At 41.7% G+C, this 16,385-nt stretch overlaps 1 protein-coding gene across 1 annotated transcript in view; it reads left to right on the top strand.

Annotated features, from left to right (window-relative positions):
- The window catches only part of cdyl (chromodomain protein, Y-like), a 175,834-nt gene that overhangs the window by 142,102 nt on the left and 17,347 nt on the right, over positions 1-16,385 (top strand). The gene's annotated exons all lie outside the window — the stretch shown is intronic.

Here is a 16,385-nt window from a genome sequence, read left to right as displayed (position 1 = left end):
AGTTTAGAATGCTGACATGTTGCAAAATTGCATCAGTTTAGAAGCCTAAAGCAGAACTCTGCTATAGCCTAGACCTCACCGTACCTTCATTATTTTGAACACCTCTGCCAGATTTCTTCTTAACCTTCGGTTCTACTGAAAGGAAATCCAGTTTCTCTGGTCTCCTTTCATAAAAAAGACTATCATCATTAGTATATTGAATCATATCTGCACCCCTTCCATGAACTTGACATCCTCCCTAAAGTAGGGTGTCTGATACTGGAAATAATCTAACTGCAGCCTATTTCATGATTTGTGTTTAGCATTACATCTTTACTATTGTACTCTTCCCTATTTATAAAATCTATGGTCACGTGCTTTTTAAACCCCTTTACAAAGTCCTCCACCTTGTAAACATTAGTCGAATTTTGTTTATGAAGCTCCTGTGAAGCGCTTTGGGATGTTTTATTACATTGAAAGCACTATATAAATGCAAGTTGTTGTTACAAGAGGAGCTGGTTAAAATTAACTACAGTAAAATTATATACTGTTTTACTGCTGATGATCCTTTACTGTTTAATAAATGTTTGGCAGTTGAAGCCTAGGTCAGAGCCTATTGTAATGGGGTTTTGACATCTTCCAAAGACAAGGGGAACCACATGAGAAAGCCAGTGCAGCAAATTGGCCTAGCATTCTGCAAGTGGAAGCACTTCTTAGGAGATGGGAAGCTAGGGCTTGCTTACAAGAGTAGTCTGAGACACAAAAAAAATAAAACAAATACAAAAACTTAACCTAAGGTGATCAAATGTGGGTGAGATTTATATACGGTTTTCTCCAATTGTGCTTTGCTACAAGACTGCAATAACAGAAATAATATGCATTGACAGTAAATTGAATTAATTGCAACAATGCTGATTAGCAGTATGTAAAGCAAATCAGATGTTGGGATACTGAGCCAAAATAGTGAGGTAAATCCTCTCACTTCATAAATCATCGGTATGATCACACTTGGAATAATGTGTACAGTTCCAGTTGTCACAATACAAAAAGGATATTGCAGCTATTGAAAGGATACAGAAGAGAGCAGCCAGAATAGTTATGGGGATGGAGGGATTGGATTATGAGGAACAGTTATGGAAACTGGGTATGTTCTCACTGGAAAAGAAATTTGAGAGGTGATGAGCTTGATGTTTTTTAGGATTCTAAATGGACTGGATAATATAGACCTTGTTATGATCACCTAGTTTGTGGTTTGTATTAATATTTTAGAGGTCATTTTTCAGTTTTGGACAAATGAAATGTGTAGTTGTAAGAATTTCAAAGAGTTGCCAGACCACCCAAGATTTAAATTTCAAAGATATCTCCATGTCTGCTTACAGAGTTAGAGAGGTGAGATCCATAAAACAGCAGGTGCGCTTATTCAGTTGGAAATTGTAGCCAGAAAGTCTGGGAGGAATTGTCCTGTCTTTATTAGCAATATCAATTATTCATGTTGGTATCAGAAATCAGATGTTTTGGGAGTTGGAGGTAATTGGTTTAAATTGCTTTCTAGGATATCCTACAGGTACCACGTTGCTATAAAGATAGATGATGTAGGGGGTGCCTGTTGGTCAGGTGTTTTTTTTTAATCTCTGTGCTTGCTGAGACAGACAATGAGTTGGCTTTTGGAAAGCAGTTGGCTTTGAAAGCTGCTGTACTCCAGAGCAGTGTGTCCATCATTTGGGCGGCACATTGGCGCAGTGGTTAGCGCCGCAATCTCACAGCTCCAGCGACCCGGGTTCAATTCTGGGTACTGCCTGTGTGGAGTTTGCAAGTTCTCCCTGTGTCTGCGTGGGTTCCCTCCGGGTGCTCCGGTTTCCTGCCACATGCCAAAGACTTGCAGGTTGGTAGGTAAATTGGCCTTTATAAATTGCCCCTAGTGTAGGTAGGTGGTCGGGAAATATAGAGACAGGTGGGGATGTGGTAGGAATATGGAATTAGTGCAGGATTAGTATAAATGGGTGGTTGATGGTCGGCACCGACTCGGTGGGCCGAAGGGCCTGTTTCAGTGCTGTATCTCTAAACTAAACTAAACATCAGGAATCGGGTATGTTTCTGTTTTGAGTCCATGCTCAAGCTGGAAATCCAGATTTGTGAGGCGTTGAGAGTTAATTGCCTAGCTGGATGCTAGCGGGAGAATCCCCAGGAGATCTCCTACCACAGAAGACAGTTGAGAAGTTAAGGAAAATTGAAGTGAATTTCTAAGAGCTGTGTTACACTTTGGATTGGTCCCAGGAGAAGGGAACAAACCACCACTATAAAGTATAAGTGAACTCTTGGGGTGGAAGTAAAAGTCAAACAGGAGTGTTCTGTTGAGATTTAGAGTTTAAAGTGTATGTCTTCATGTTTTAAGATTTTAATTTTAAATTATGTAATTTCAAATTGTAATGTTAAGATGGAAGTATTTTGCTTTGTTTAACTCTTGTACAGTAAAGTTTTTTGTGTAATTTTTTCAGTAATTGGGAATGCAACTTGCTCTTTTTAAAAGTTAACAGTCTCTAACTGGATTGCAACAACCATGACAAGTTGTTTCACCTAGTACAGAACCGTCAAACGAGTCGACACGGCCCATGATTGAACAGGTGTAAATTCAAAAATTGTCTGTAGAACCATTATTTTAGTGAACGGGTGGTAGTTAAGTCTATGGAACAGGTAAGAAGATGGTGGAAGCAGATAGTATTGACTCATTCAAATGCAGAGTAGGTAGGCTTCTTTCAGAAAATATTTTGGGATTCAGTATATGAGTAATTTGAGACATGGAGTATTGTAAGTGCAGTATGCTTAGAACAGCCCGACTTCAGATTTATGGTTCCCACAGCCACCTTCATCTTGCGTCCAAATCTTTTGTAGACTAATTGGTATAGATTGATTGCCATGATTAGTCAAAAACTCCATTGTGCGACTACCAGGATGGTAGAAGACAAATGCAATAGACTTTGATCTGTCGTCTTCTAGTAATTCTTGTGTTCCTAACTGCTACCATGCCAAGTGACTGAGGGCAAGATTCTGCTTCTTTTAAATGACTGCAATGTTATATTGTATATTTGCAAATTGGCAATTGGCCATGACAGAGGGCAAGATGTTTTACTATTCGTGAAAATAGCCCACTGTCTAATTTAAAATCTGAGTGACAAATTGTTATTGGATGAATGTATATTGTTGGCTGCATGTGATTTGTTTTCTGATTAGGTGGGTAAACTGTGTTATGGGATGACCTTAAGAGCAGACCACATTAAGGAACTGTAAGTGAAGATCACCAGAGAAAATGATGTCACATTACACATGATCAGGGAGTTGTGGGTGTAGCCTGACAGTGAGATGTGTTTAGACGTGGCTCGTGCAGTAACTGTGTGTGTGTGTGTGTGTGTGTGTGTGTGTGTGTGTGTGTGTATTGTTCTAATTAAAGTATAAAAACCCACATTTTCTTTGGCTATTGGTTGGAATCCTGTGATTCTTACAATAGTTCACATGTCAAAGGAACAAGTAATATTACATGGTCTTACAGCCACGTGATGCAATGTGGGTGGTTCCCATTGTTCCGCTGCTCACCTAACCGCAGCAAGTGTTTTGTTATTGGGGTTTAACCCCTTTGGTGTTTTATTTTTCAAATAGACAGCGACAGGTTTTCTTGTAGGTTTTAAAAAAACAGAAAATCAATTGTTTGTTGATCAATATGCTTATTCTGAAATTGCCACAACTGCATCCATTCGCACATGCAGCCACCCACACAAGACAGAGGGAAAAGAAGGAAGGTGACTTTTAGTGGGTAGGTGGGCAAGGTCACGATAAACCTGTTGCATTCTGTTGGAAATTAAGTTTTCGATGAGTGCAGGCTGAGATGATTGTAGATTTCAGTTGACACCTCTTAGCTTTGAAGATGTGTCCTTTGTCTTTGTCAGACAGTTTGGACCATAGTTGACTTTTTTTTAAATAAAGGTTCATTTTATAAAAGACAGTCAGTTTTTCATAACTCTTCAGAGTGAGTTTATAGTCTGTATCATCACACTTCCAGTGTGTGTGACTGCTCCCCCAAAAAGGGAAAAAAAAATGAAATTCCCTGGATTTAATTTTTTATGGGTTTTTTGGGGTTAGGAAGAGGGGAAAAAAGAAACAGTAGAAGTTTAGGGTCATACCACTGTACTACATTCATTTCATGCACTCCTCCATCTTAGAACTGCTACAGTTGACATTGTTTGTAGCAGCCATTTCTGGTTCCGGTTTGTTTTTTCATCCTTTCTTTGGTTGAGGCACCATTTAAAATAAAACTTTCATCTCTTTTGGTTACTTGTTCTCAAGTGGGGTTGTAGTTTTTCTCGCACCAGTTGGTATTACTTTAGGAGCGTTAATCTTCATGAACATGTGATTGGTGAAGCTTGTAGTATGCATATTTCTGTTACGTCTTAAAAACAGACAATCTGGTCATTATCACATTGCTGTTTGTGGCTGTTTTCTGTACGAAAATTGGCTGCTGTGTTTCCTACATTGCAACAGTGACAACACTTCAAAAGTATTTCATTGGATGTAAAGTGCTTTGGGATGTCCAATGGTCCTGAAAGGCTCTATCTAAATGCATGCCTTTTTTTTTCCTAAGTGTTTAGGGTGAGGTGAATCATATGCATGCTAAGTATGAGTCTTAATTGATAGAGATTGTTGGGAGGTGAATGATGGGCATGTGCTGATTTCAACAGTGTCTAAGCTAGTGGGGCAGTTAGTAGGATATGGCATTTAAAGATGCATTGACTGACCTGTGTGAGGTCATTACACTTGTGGCACTGGACCCAGGTCCAGTCTAAAATCCTGGCATTGACTTCCACAGCTATCTGCTCCCACTGCCTTTTCACAGTGTGCCTGGAGGGACTCCTGGTCCCCTACGGATACAAGACATGTCTTTCTTTCCACTTCCTTCACCAAGACCTCCAGTATAGTGTCAGAAAACATGGGTTTCTGAGCTCTCCCATGTTCAGCCATTCTTTCTTTCACAGATCAGATTCAGCTCGCACAAAACTCTCAGCATCTACTCCAGCCGCAATGCACTTCTCCTTTAAGAGTTGCCAGGCTAGCTTTAAACAGTGCAGACTAGCTTTAGGTAGTGCTAGAAAGTATTGATTTGGGTCCCCTTCAGATGTGTGCAGCCAGTCAACAGCACAGTTAGTGCAGGCTGCATGGAGTTATCATGCTAATGAGCAGGCAGCATGAAGAGGTCCTGCTGCCTGCATTACATTTAATGGGTGGGTGGGGGTAATTGTGCATCGCGATCCCCACTTCCCTTTGAGAGCTATCCAATTTAGCCCCTTCTAGCGCTGAGCTACAGCCATATTCCTGATGACCTGGTTGCAGGGCAACATTTTCAAACACCTGGTGGTAGTAGGGTGCCTACCTTTTATAATTGGTTGGTCGAAGCATCAGATACCAGATCAGCACAGTGTGCAAGTTGTAATTCTGTAACTGAGGCTGGGATTTGTGCTGAATTGGGAAAAATCTCCGCTCCACCCAACGTAAGGACCAGTATTCATATGGACCCAGTTCAAAATTGGTCAGGTGGTTGTCTTGCTTCCAGTGGACACGCTCATGGCCATTCAGCTGAGGTTCAGGATGAAAGCTATGACTGAATGCGGGGGGAAATAAATGAGACTTGTATTTTTCTCACATCTTGCAGGAATGTCTCAAAGCATTTTACAAACACAGTGCACTGACTTACAGATGAAAACATAGCCAGTTTAAGCACAGAATGAACACAAGAATCAGCGAGATAAATTTCCTGTCCTCTTTATAGTGATAAAAAGAGAGGAAACAATTCTTCTGTTCGACAGAGCCGTGGTCAGACCCCATCTGACTTACTGCAATCACTCTTCCCTAGCCAGTTGTAGCCAGAGAATCTCCCTGCAATGGCTTCTCTACCCACATCTCAACCATTACATCTGTAGTCTTAAAATTATTTTTGCATGTGTGTTAGTTTTTAGCGACTTGTTTACCGGGATATCAAATCCCTTGGCTCCTCTAAAATTCCTAGTCTCTTGCAATTAAGAAAATATTCTGATTTAGCTTTGTTACATCCGAAGTAATGCCGTCCTTTCCAGAGGCTTTTCTACTGGCTAGAGAACCAGTGGCATCACTGAGTTCCAATTTTGTTGGCTGTTTGTCCAGCTCATCCATGACTGGCAGAGACTGGGCTGCATTGAGGGCAGTATCAGTGACAAAATTTTCCTTGGCGTACAGTTCTAGGTAGTGCTCCACCCAGCGGTCCATTAGCTTGCGTTGGTCAGTAATCGTTTCCCCTGATTTGAGGGGGGCGATCTTCTTGATGGTTGTCCCAAAAGCTCTCTTACTGCCATCATGCATTCTTATGTTTCCGGTGTCGGAGGCCAGCTGAATACATAGGTATTACCAGTAGTCATTTGCACAGCGCCTGAAATAATCGAGTGCCAAGCCTGCTATACTCTCAGCACTCCATGAACTGCTTTGCCTGTGCGGGGATGAGGGAACAGTACCACAGGACATGCGCGATGCCAATATCATCACCCTCTATAAGAACAAGGGTGACCGCAGTGACTGTAACAACTGCCATGGAATCTCCCTGCTCAGCATAGTGGGGAAAGTCTTCGCTCGAGTCGTTTTAAACATACTCCAGAAGCTGGCTGAGCGTGTCTACCCTGAGGCACAGTGCTGCTTTCGAGCAGAGAGATCCACCATTGACATGCTGTTCTCCATTCGTCAGCTACAGGAGAAATGCCACTAACAACAGATGCCCCTCTACGTTGCTTTCATTGATCTCACCAAAGCCTTTGACCTCGTCAGCAGACGTGGTCTCTTCAGACTACTAGAAAAGATTGGATGTCCACCAAAGCTACTAAGTATCATCACCTCATTCCATGACCATATGAAAGGCACAGTTCAGCATAGTGGTGCCTCATCAGACCCCTTTCCTATCCTGAGTGGCGTGAAACAGGGCTGTGTTCTCTCATCAACATTGTTTGGGATCATCTTCTCCCTGCTGCTTTCACATGCGTTCAAGTCTTCAGAAGAAGGAATTTTCCTGCATACAAGATCAGATGGCAGGCTGTTCAACCTTGCCCGTCCAAGAGCGAAGACCAAAGTACGGAAGGTCCTCATCAGGGAACTCCTCTTTGCTGATGATGCTGCATTAATATCCCACACAGAAGAGTGTCTGCAGAGACTCACCGACTGAATTGCGGCTGCCTGCAACAAATTTGGCCTAACCATCAGCCTCAAGAAAACGAACATCATGGGACAGGACATCAGAAATGCTTCATCCATCAATGTCTGTGACCACGCTCTGGAAGTGGTTCAAGAGTTCACCTACCTAGGCTCAACTATCACCAGTAACCTGTGTCTCAATGCAGAAACCAACAAGCGCATGGGAAAGACGTCCACTGCTATGTCCAGACTGGCCAAGAGGGTGTGGGAAAATGGCGCACTGACAAGGAAAACAATAGTCCGAATGTTTCAAGCCTGTGTCCTCAGTACCTTGTTCTACGGCAGCGAGGCCTGGACAAGGTACGTCAGCCAAGAGCGACGTCTCCACTCATTCCACCTTCGCTGCCTCCGGAGAATCCTTGGCGTCAGGTGGCAGGACCGTATCTCCAACGCAGAAGTCCTCGAGGCGGCCAACGTCCCCAGCATATACATCCTACTGAGCCAGTGGCGCTTGAGATGGCTTGGCCATGTGAGCTGCATGGAAGATGGCAGGATCCCTAAGGACGCATTGTACAGCGAGCTCGTCACTGGTATCAGACCCGCCGGCTGTCCATGTCTCCACTTTAAAGATGTCTGCAAACGCGACATGAAGTCCTGTGACATTGATCACAAGTCGTGGGAGTCAGTTGCCAGTGATTGCCAGAGCTGGCAGACAGCCATAAGGGCGGGGCTAAAGAGTGGCAAGTCGAAGAGACTTAGCAGTTGCCAGGAAAAAAGACAGAAGTGCAAGGAGAGACCCAACTGTGTAACAGTCCCGACAACCAATTTTATCTGCAGCGCCTGTGGAAGAGTCTGTCACTCTAGAATTGGCCTTTACAGCCACTCCAGGTGCTGCTCCACAAACCATTGACCACCTCTAGGCGGTTACCCATTGTCTCTTGAGACAAGGAGGCCGAAGAAGAAGACATCCGAAGTGGCCTTGTACTTGCCTACATTGAACTCCATCTGCTGCAGTTTTGCCCACTCACATAACCTATGTCCTGCTCACATCTACACAACTTACCTTGCCTCCTTGGTGTAATCTGCAAACTTGCATAAACAACTCTGTTCTTTCAGACCAATCATTGATTTGTATGGTGAAAAGCTGAGGACCCGGGACAGATCCCTCAGAGTACATTCCCTTTATCCCCCTCTCCCAACCATTATCACAAGGTTGCCTCCAATTTCATGGGCTTTTGTTTCTAATAAAGTTCCACACCAGAGTTTATCAAATGCCTTCTGAGAATCCATAGAGACAACATCTATTAGATGTGCCCCTATCTTCCATGTTAATGACTGCCTTAAAAAATTCAACTAGATTAGTCAGATATAACCTATGATTCACATACTTGCTGACTCTCTTTGATAGCTGTACTTATCCAAGTGCTTACTCACTCTGGACCTGATAATTGACCCCAGTATCTTTCCCACAACTAATGTTAAACTGACGGGTTTGTAGTTTCCTGGTTTCCCCCTCCCTCAAATAATGAATTAACATGCATTTTCCAATCCAAAGGCACAATCCCTGAAACTGGAAAGCATTTAAAAATTATGGCTGATGTCTCTAATTTTCTCACATCTATCTTAAGGCTTATTATTTACTCCATTACCTTTTTTACTTGCATTAAATCCAACAAGTTCCTCCTCTTGACTTATTTTTAAATTCCCTTATATTACTAGTATTTTGTCCTCTTCTTCCACTATGAAAGCAGATACAAGTATTCATTTACAAGTCTGATATTTTTCTATTATCCATTATACACACTCATGCTTTTGTCTATATGGGCCTACATTCCCCTTCACCATTCTCATAAAATATTTATAAAACTATGATTGTTGGCTTTGAGATCCCTTGCATGTTTTTTCTCACTTTTTTGCACGCCTTAATACTTTGTGTCCCTTTTGTTGCTTTTTATAGCTCTCCTGGTTTGCTGGATTTCCACTTTTATTTCTGTAAGTCTTTTTATTTAACTTGATACTGTCTCTTGCCGCATCTGTTGACCAATGTTGCCGAACTGCACAAGTGGAACTTATACCATTTCTGGCTTTGTATTGTACTTATTTGAAGACTTCCCATTGTTTGTAAGTTCACTCAACAATTCAGCCCAGGCTGTGGTCAGTTAATTTCTCAACCCTTCAAAATTCTTTGCCTTACTTAAATTTAAAATCTTGATTAATGACTGTCCCTTCTCCCTCAAACATAATATCAAATTCAGTCATAAGGTCACTATTAGAAGGTGTTCACTTACCATCAGATTGTTAACTAATTCTGGTTTGTTAGATATATTACTGAATCTAATATGGTCTGTTCCCTTGATGTTTCCAAAACACATTGGTCCAAAAAGCTGTCGTGAATACATTTTAGAAATTCATTGCCTTTACTACTTGAGTTATTAGGCTGCTTCCACTTAATGGAAGAATTGAAATCTCCCATTTATAACCACGGGCTGAATTTTACATCACCCCGAAGAGCAGGATGGTGGTGGTGGGGGGGGTGGTGTGGTGGCGTGGCGTAAAATGGAGCGGAAGGATCCGGGAGCCCTTCCCAACCCGCTCCCGCCTCCACCACCACTTTACGCAGGGCGGCGGCGGCAAAAATCGGCCCGCCCGCCCCAGGCCAATCAAGGTCCTTAAGTGGCCACTTAATGACCGCTTAAGGGCCTTTGCCCGCCTCAACGTGTATTTTACGCCTGGCGTCCCAGACTCGAGAGAAGCTGCCCGACAAAATTAGGCGGCTCTCAAACGTCCCGGGGGGGCCCTCATGAACGGGCACCTTGTGCCCGATGGAGGGCCGCCCACGCTACCCCAATACCCAACACAACCACCCTTGCCTTGCTGGGGCCCAACCAATTTCCCCCCGATGAGGCAGCCAAAACTTAACTTTGCTCCAGGCTCCCCAACGTCTCTTCCTGCTGAGCTATAGTCCCAGCAGTGACCACCACTCCAGGTGGCACTGCTGGGACTAAGAGCTGCCAGCCCGGTGTTTGGCTGGCAGCTGTATTAGGTGGGACTTCCTACCTCAAGCGGATGGAAGTCCGGCGACCGGCAAAATATGGGTCGGATCCCCAGATGAGGCGGAAGCGAGTTCACCACTGAATTTTCAGACATCTGTCTTGGGGAAAATGTTGGAAGCTATTATTAAAGATGTTATAGCAGGGCATTTAGAAAAATTCAAGGTAATCAGGCAGAGTCAACATGGTTTTGTGAAAGGGAAATCATGTTTAACCAACTTATTGGAATTCTTTGAAGAAGTAACATGTGCTGTGGATAAAGGGGAACCAGTGGATGTACTGTACTTAAATTTCCAGAAGGCATTTGATATGGTGCCACATCAGAGGTTATTGCAGAAAATAAAAGCTCATGGTGTAGGGGGTAACATTTTGGCATGGATAGAAGATTGGCTAGCTAACAGGAAACTGAGTAGGCATAAATGGGTCATTTTGTGGTTGGCAAAATGTAACGTGGTGTGCCACAGGGATCAGTGCTGGGCCTCAACTTTTTACAATTTATATAAATGACTTGAAGGAACGGAAGGTATGGTTGCTAAATTTGCTGATGACACAAAAATATGAAGGAACGTAAGTTGTGAAGAGGATATAAGGAGGCTACAAAGGGGTTATAGATAGGTTAAGTGAGTGGACAAAGATCTGTCAAATGGAGTATAATGTGGGAATTGTGAAATTGTTCATTTTGGCAGGAGCTTTGAGATGCATAGGGAGCTGGGTGTCCTGGTACATGAATCACAAAAGGTTAGTATGTAGATACAGCTAGTAATTAGGAAAGCTAATAGGTTATTGTTTGTTGCAAGGGGAATTGAATACAAAAGTAGGGAGGTTATGCTTCAGTTATACAGAGCATTGGTGAGACCACGTCTGGAGTACAGTGTACAGTATTGGTGTCCTTATTTAAGAAAGTATCTCCTTATTTAAGGAAGGATATAAATGCATTGGAAGCAATAATTGGAATGGGCGGGTAGTCCTGTGAGGAAAGGTTGAACAGGCTAGCCTTGTATCTGCTGGGGTTTAGAAGAGTAAGAGGTGACTTGATTGAAACATATAAGATTCTGAGGGTTTTGACAGGGTGGATATGGAAAGGATGTTTCCCCTTGTGGGAGAATCTAGAACCAGGGGTCACTGTTTAAAAATAAAATGTTCGTATGTACCCAGAACATCATCATCTTGGTATTGGGCCAATCATTTTACAGCCAGTAATTGTAAATACCAGTATTAGCATATGATATAAAGCCAGAGTTTAGTGCCTCAAACCTAGCTTGGCAATAATTGGAATCCTCCAATCCTCTTATATATGTAAAAACTGTATATATGTAAATACTATACAACTTCCATTCACATTACTATAAAACTTCCTCAATTGTTAAGTTTTGTGTAAGTCACTCAAAAGCATCAACTCTTGACTCTTGCGGTGTCGTAATCTTATTTTCTACAAATTTATATGTATTCCTTTTAATTCTTATTCAGAATTGTGATCTTGTATTTCTCATTCTTAAAAAGGTCAGACTCTTGGGCTTCAGCATGTAAAGTCACAGAGCTTAAAGCTTTTTAGCATATCTGCCTTATTTTAAGTGGTACTGAGATCCGATAATTCTTGGACATTACACCAAAGTTTTTTTTAAACTAATTGTTTTGAGTTGTATTTTCTGTCTAACTGGTTAGTGTGGCAATACTAGATGATACTTTGTACCTTACCTCTTAAAGCTGTCAATTGTCCTGGTTTGTAAAATGGTTTCCTGAAAATGACCAGTTTCTGCATTGTTGAAAACTATCATCCTTAAAGGGAGTTTTAAAAAAAAAAATCTATAGGGCAGCATTTTGAATGTGCATTTATTATATTCAGTTTTCTATTCCTAATATTTTTTTAAAGCAAGGAAAGAGACTAATCTCAAAGTTCCATGAAGTAATCCCATTTTTCCTCCTCCTCTTATACTGTTCCTGTCCAAGCACATATTAGGAGCCTTTTAAAGTTGTATATTAAGTTAATTTAGAGAACATGACACACACGTGCACCAAATTTCCCATTGCCCCAATATGATGGTAGGCGAGTGAATTACTAATGCGGCTTATGAGCCAAGCATAGTCTATATGATTGGTTACTAATTTCCTTCCTGCCTCCAATTACTCTTCTTATGAAGTTGTTGATTGTTCGCAAACATTTGGTAGATTGCCCCTAGTACCCCTCACAAGTGAACACTATTCATTACTGAGTCCAAACAGTGAGGGTTGACAGGTTATTGGAGTGTGAGAGATGTGAGAAGTCAGTCGAGGGAGAGGTCAGAAGAGTGTGAAGTTTAATCTCAACAGAAGTGGCTGGATGTAAATAATTGAAATTTTCATTTATATCTTTGAGCTTATATTGATTTTAATTGATCAATGTGAGGAGTCTATTAAAGTTATTTAATTGCCTCCATTTTGAGAGGCCAGAAGTGTGTGGAGTTTAATGTCAGTGGGAGTTCAGCTTTGAGGTGCTACTGTACAGGAATTTTGTTTCTATACTTATATGAAATAATGCTTGATGCTTGCGAGAGCTTGGTGTTGATGAGTGTTAAAGCTCACACCATCTACGTTTTTTTAAGTTAAATTGCAGTGCTGTGTCTTGGGACATTTGTGGAGTGCTGTATATGAGCCACCATGGATCCTCAGTCTATTAGTAGAAACACCGTGCAATTGCAGTAAGTGACAGAACATGGATACACTGGAGTAGAGTACCGCTATGCTCAAGTCACAATTGACTGCATTCCACAGCATCAGAGGATGAGGGATTTCTAGATTGTACTGTCTGCTATGTCATCTTGGTGTATTTCTAATAACTTTACGTTCCATTTGCTGGCAATGATCGATCTAGTTCCTTCTTGAAGCCCATTAAAGTTTCTTGGTCCACCACTAATCCCAGTAAGCTATTAATTAAATGAAGGGTGAAAGTTGCCAACCCTCCCTGATTGACTAGAAGTTTCCCAGACTGTTGCATGAATCTCCCAGGCACTATTGCTAGCAGCCCAGGAGATTGAAACTTGCATTGGGGGAGACAGTGATAGTGGACTGGGGTGCAAGGAAGAGGGAGATGGGATGAGGATTGATAAATTGGGTTCAGCAAGAAAGAGGGAGATTGGGGAATATGAGGTGGGGGCTCTGGAATGGGGAAGGTAACTGAGAATGGATATGGATTGACGGGGACGGGGACAGAGGCTGGGGAGTGGAGTTCAGTGATTGGGGGAGAGCGGGGACTGGGGGGGTGGGTGGGGGTTGCCAGTGGATTGAGTGGATTGAGTGGATTTGTGCAAGGAGCAAGCCTAATGGGGGTTCAGAAAATCTTGCCATATCAATTTCTCTCAAACTTAACAGCTCTTTCTCTCTATCTTGTGCATACCCATACTTCACGAGGATCCATCTTTTAGATGCAATGAACAAATGCCAATCCCTGTAAGAGCATCAGATACATGATTTTGTGGAACAGCCTACCTGTATGATGCACAGTAAATTACTGGAACTCAGATTGGTGTGGAGGTTGTACATCTGTCTGTCACTCTGCCTAAGTTTCTTCCACTTCCAGTATCTTACGACTACTTTTTTTGCTTGCAAAACAGATGGTACATTGAACGTCCCATCTCAACTTGCATAAAGGTCCCTGGTGAAGCAGTAACATCTCCTTTGATGTGTCCAAGTTTCTCTGGTGAGTGTTATGGACACACATGTTTGAGTAACAGTAGGTAGGTGCAGCTTGTCTCAAGTGCAGGCTGACCTCTTCTAATCATTACTCAGCAGCTCCTATTCAGACAGTTCCCCAAGGACAAGTGCAATACCAATACAATCCAAAGCAAGCTGTTTTCATTCAGACAGCAGCTCAAAGAACAGTACAGCACAGGAACAGGCCATTTGGCCCTCCAAGCCTGCACTGAATGGCAGGAAATGGGGGAAAAGGTTTAAATAAATGCACTTTTTTAAAAAAAAAAGCCCTTTTTTTTTGAAAAAAAAGTTGTGTTCATTGTCACCTTTAGAAACCCAAGTTATGCAACCCAAGAATTCAGGTTGAAAGTGCACTCACTTTATACAGATTCATAGTGTTGATGTTGCATTTTGGACGCAAATATCAGAAAATGCAGGGGAGCAAGCTTTCCCTTGGTTTATAAACATTTCATACCTTTAATGAGAGTCATAAATTCCAGCAGCCCAAGATTCCTAATCCCAGATGGAAAATACCTAGCCACATGCCCTGGCGCTCATAGCCAATACTGAAATTTCTGCCGCCTTCAGTGGAGTGGAAAATCTCCCTTAATGTTCCTGTTTGCATTTTGACGAAATGGGAGGATAAAGCCCTCTGTGAAAGAGGTACTTTTGAGCTCAACAAGAAACCCTTGCAGAATAAAGCAAATCCTTAGAAGATATATGGTCCATAATTTTCAGAACAAGAGGTGTAAGCTATTTACCTACCTCACCAAGATAGAACCAGGCCTACAAACTACATGGTAGATGAGGTGAGGAACTGCCATTCAGAAACATATACCAGTTTCCATTGCAATGTATTCATCATCATCCCACCTGGTCTGTTCCAGGATTTTGTGGTACGGTAGTAATGACAACAAAACTGTCAACGTTCGCCATCATTTCTGTTCTAAAACTGACAGCATCTTCTGGAGTCTGCACATGCACAGTTAAACACAGAAATTGAGAAGTTGTTGTCTGTGATTCCACACTTCTCCATAGGGTACGCTATTGAAGTCCCCCACAGACTGCAATCAATTAGAAATAACTGAACTGATGAGAGCTTCCCTTTATGGACTATAATATCACTGTTATACACCCACTAAAACGTTATGCCTCGTTATTGAGGTGGTACTGGGTTTTTAATGCAATACTAAGTCATAATTAATGCTGAAGAACCCCTCTCACCCCGGAAAACACTGTAAAACTTCTTTAAAAAAAAAATCAGATAATTGGTGCATTTTACTTCCTGGTTTTGTTGACTGTGAGAAAACTTTAATATGATTGGTTGCTTACCCTGCTTGAGTAAGGGTACTCATGATCCCCGTGACCTGACGCCAGATTCAAAATAACGTCAGCAAAGGTGAAATCCAGGCCAAAAGATCGCAAAATCTTTCTGGGCAGCTTTCCTCGAGGTCAGCTATTGCATCACCGATGACCGCAAAATCCGGGCCATATTTTTATTCGTCGTTGTTGTATAGCCTTATGTAGGATGACTACAGCCACTCATATGTGGTTGGCAATTGGATTTCTACAGCTGAAATGCACGTGATAGGACTTGCTAATTGTGTAGGCTTGTAACTGTTTGGATTTGTATACTTTTGAGTCAACATGATGTAATGCTTATGGTGCATTTCTGTGACCTTATGAATCTGAATGCATTATTTGTTCAAAAACAGGCTGATAATGGAGGTAAATCTTAAACTAATACAACTGAAGAAAAATATGTGTAGACATCAAATACCACAACTGCATATTCAGAAGCTTAGCAGATATTAAGACCATGCTAGCAGAGACCTGCAAAACATTTGCAGTGGAATTAATATCTTTATTGCAACAGAACTCCTTTAAATAGAGGACCTCTGGATATTATTTCACCAAAATAGAATCAAAACTTCTCACTTTGGAAAAGCTACATGAAAAGCTGTCCATGTGTAAAAACAGGCCTAGGAATATAAATACAAATTTTGTTAAAAGTCTGGCCTTGAGTTATTTATAGACATAAAATATGAATGAATTTCCGATTGGGAACTGTTTTCTCTAGTGCACTATAGGCAAGATTGCATTGATCCCAGTATTACTAAGGTAAAATATAATCAGTATGATAGAAAATTGAGAGAGACTGAGGTAAAATATAACCCATATCAGGTCTACTGTATCAAATAATTACCCTTGCCATTTTTCCACACTTAACCAACTTCTTCATCTCATCCACCCCTCCCATGTCACACACTCGCTCCCATGCCATTCCATCCCTTCCATCCCCATCCCACTCTTGCCATCCCCATCCCTCCCATCGTCATTTCAGTGTCTTTCGCTTACATATATTTTACCTCAGTCTATCTCCATACTTCTTACATTTTACCTCAATCTTATTTCCTTAAATTTTGTGATGTCAAATCTGTTTTATCTCACTCTGCCTCCAAATCTCTCTAGTACCAATCACCATAGTCTCTTCCC

The sequence above is a fragment of the Heterodontus francisci genome, chromosome 2 (assembly GCF_036365525.1).
Source record: "Heterodontus francisci isolate sHetFra1 chromosome 2, sHetFra1.hap1, whole genome shotgun sequence".
Lineage (NCBI taxonomy): Eukaryota > Metazoa > Chordata > Chondrichthyes > Heterodontiformes > Heterodontidae > Heterodontus > Heterodontus francisci.
The sequence above is the reverse complement of the archived record's forward strand: the minus strand, read 5'-3'. Positions and strand labels throughout refer to the sequence as shown.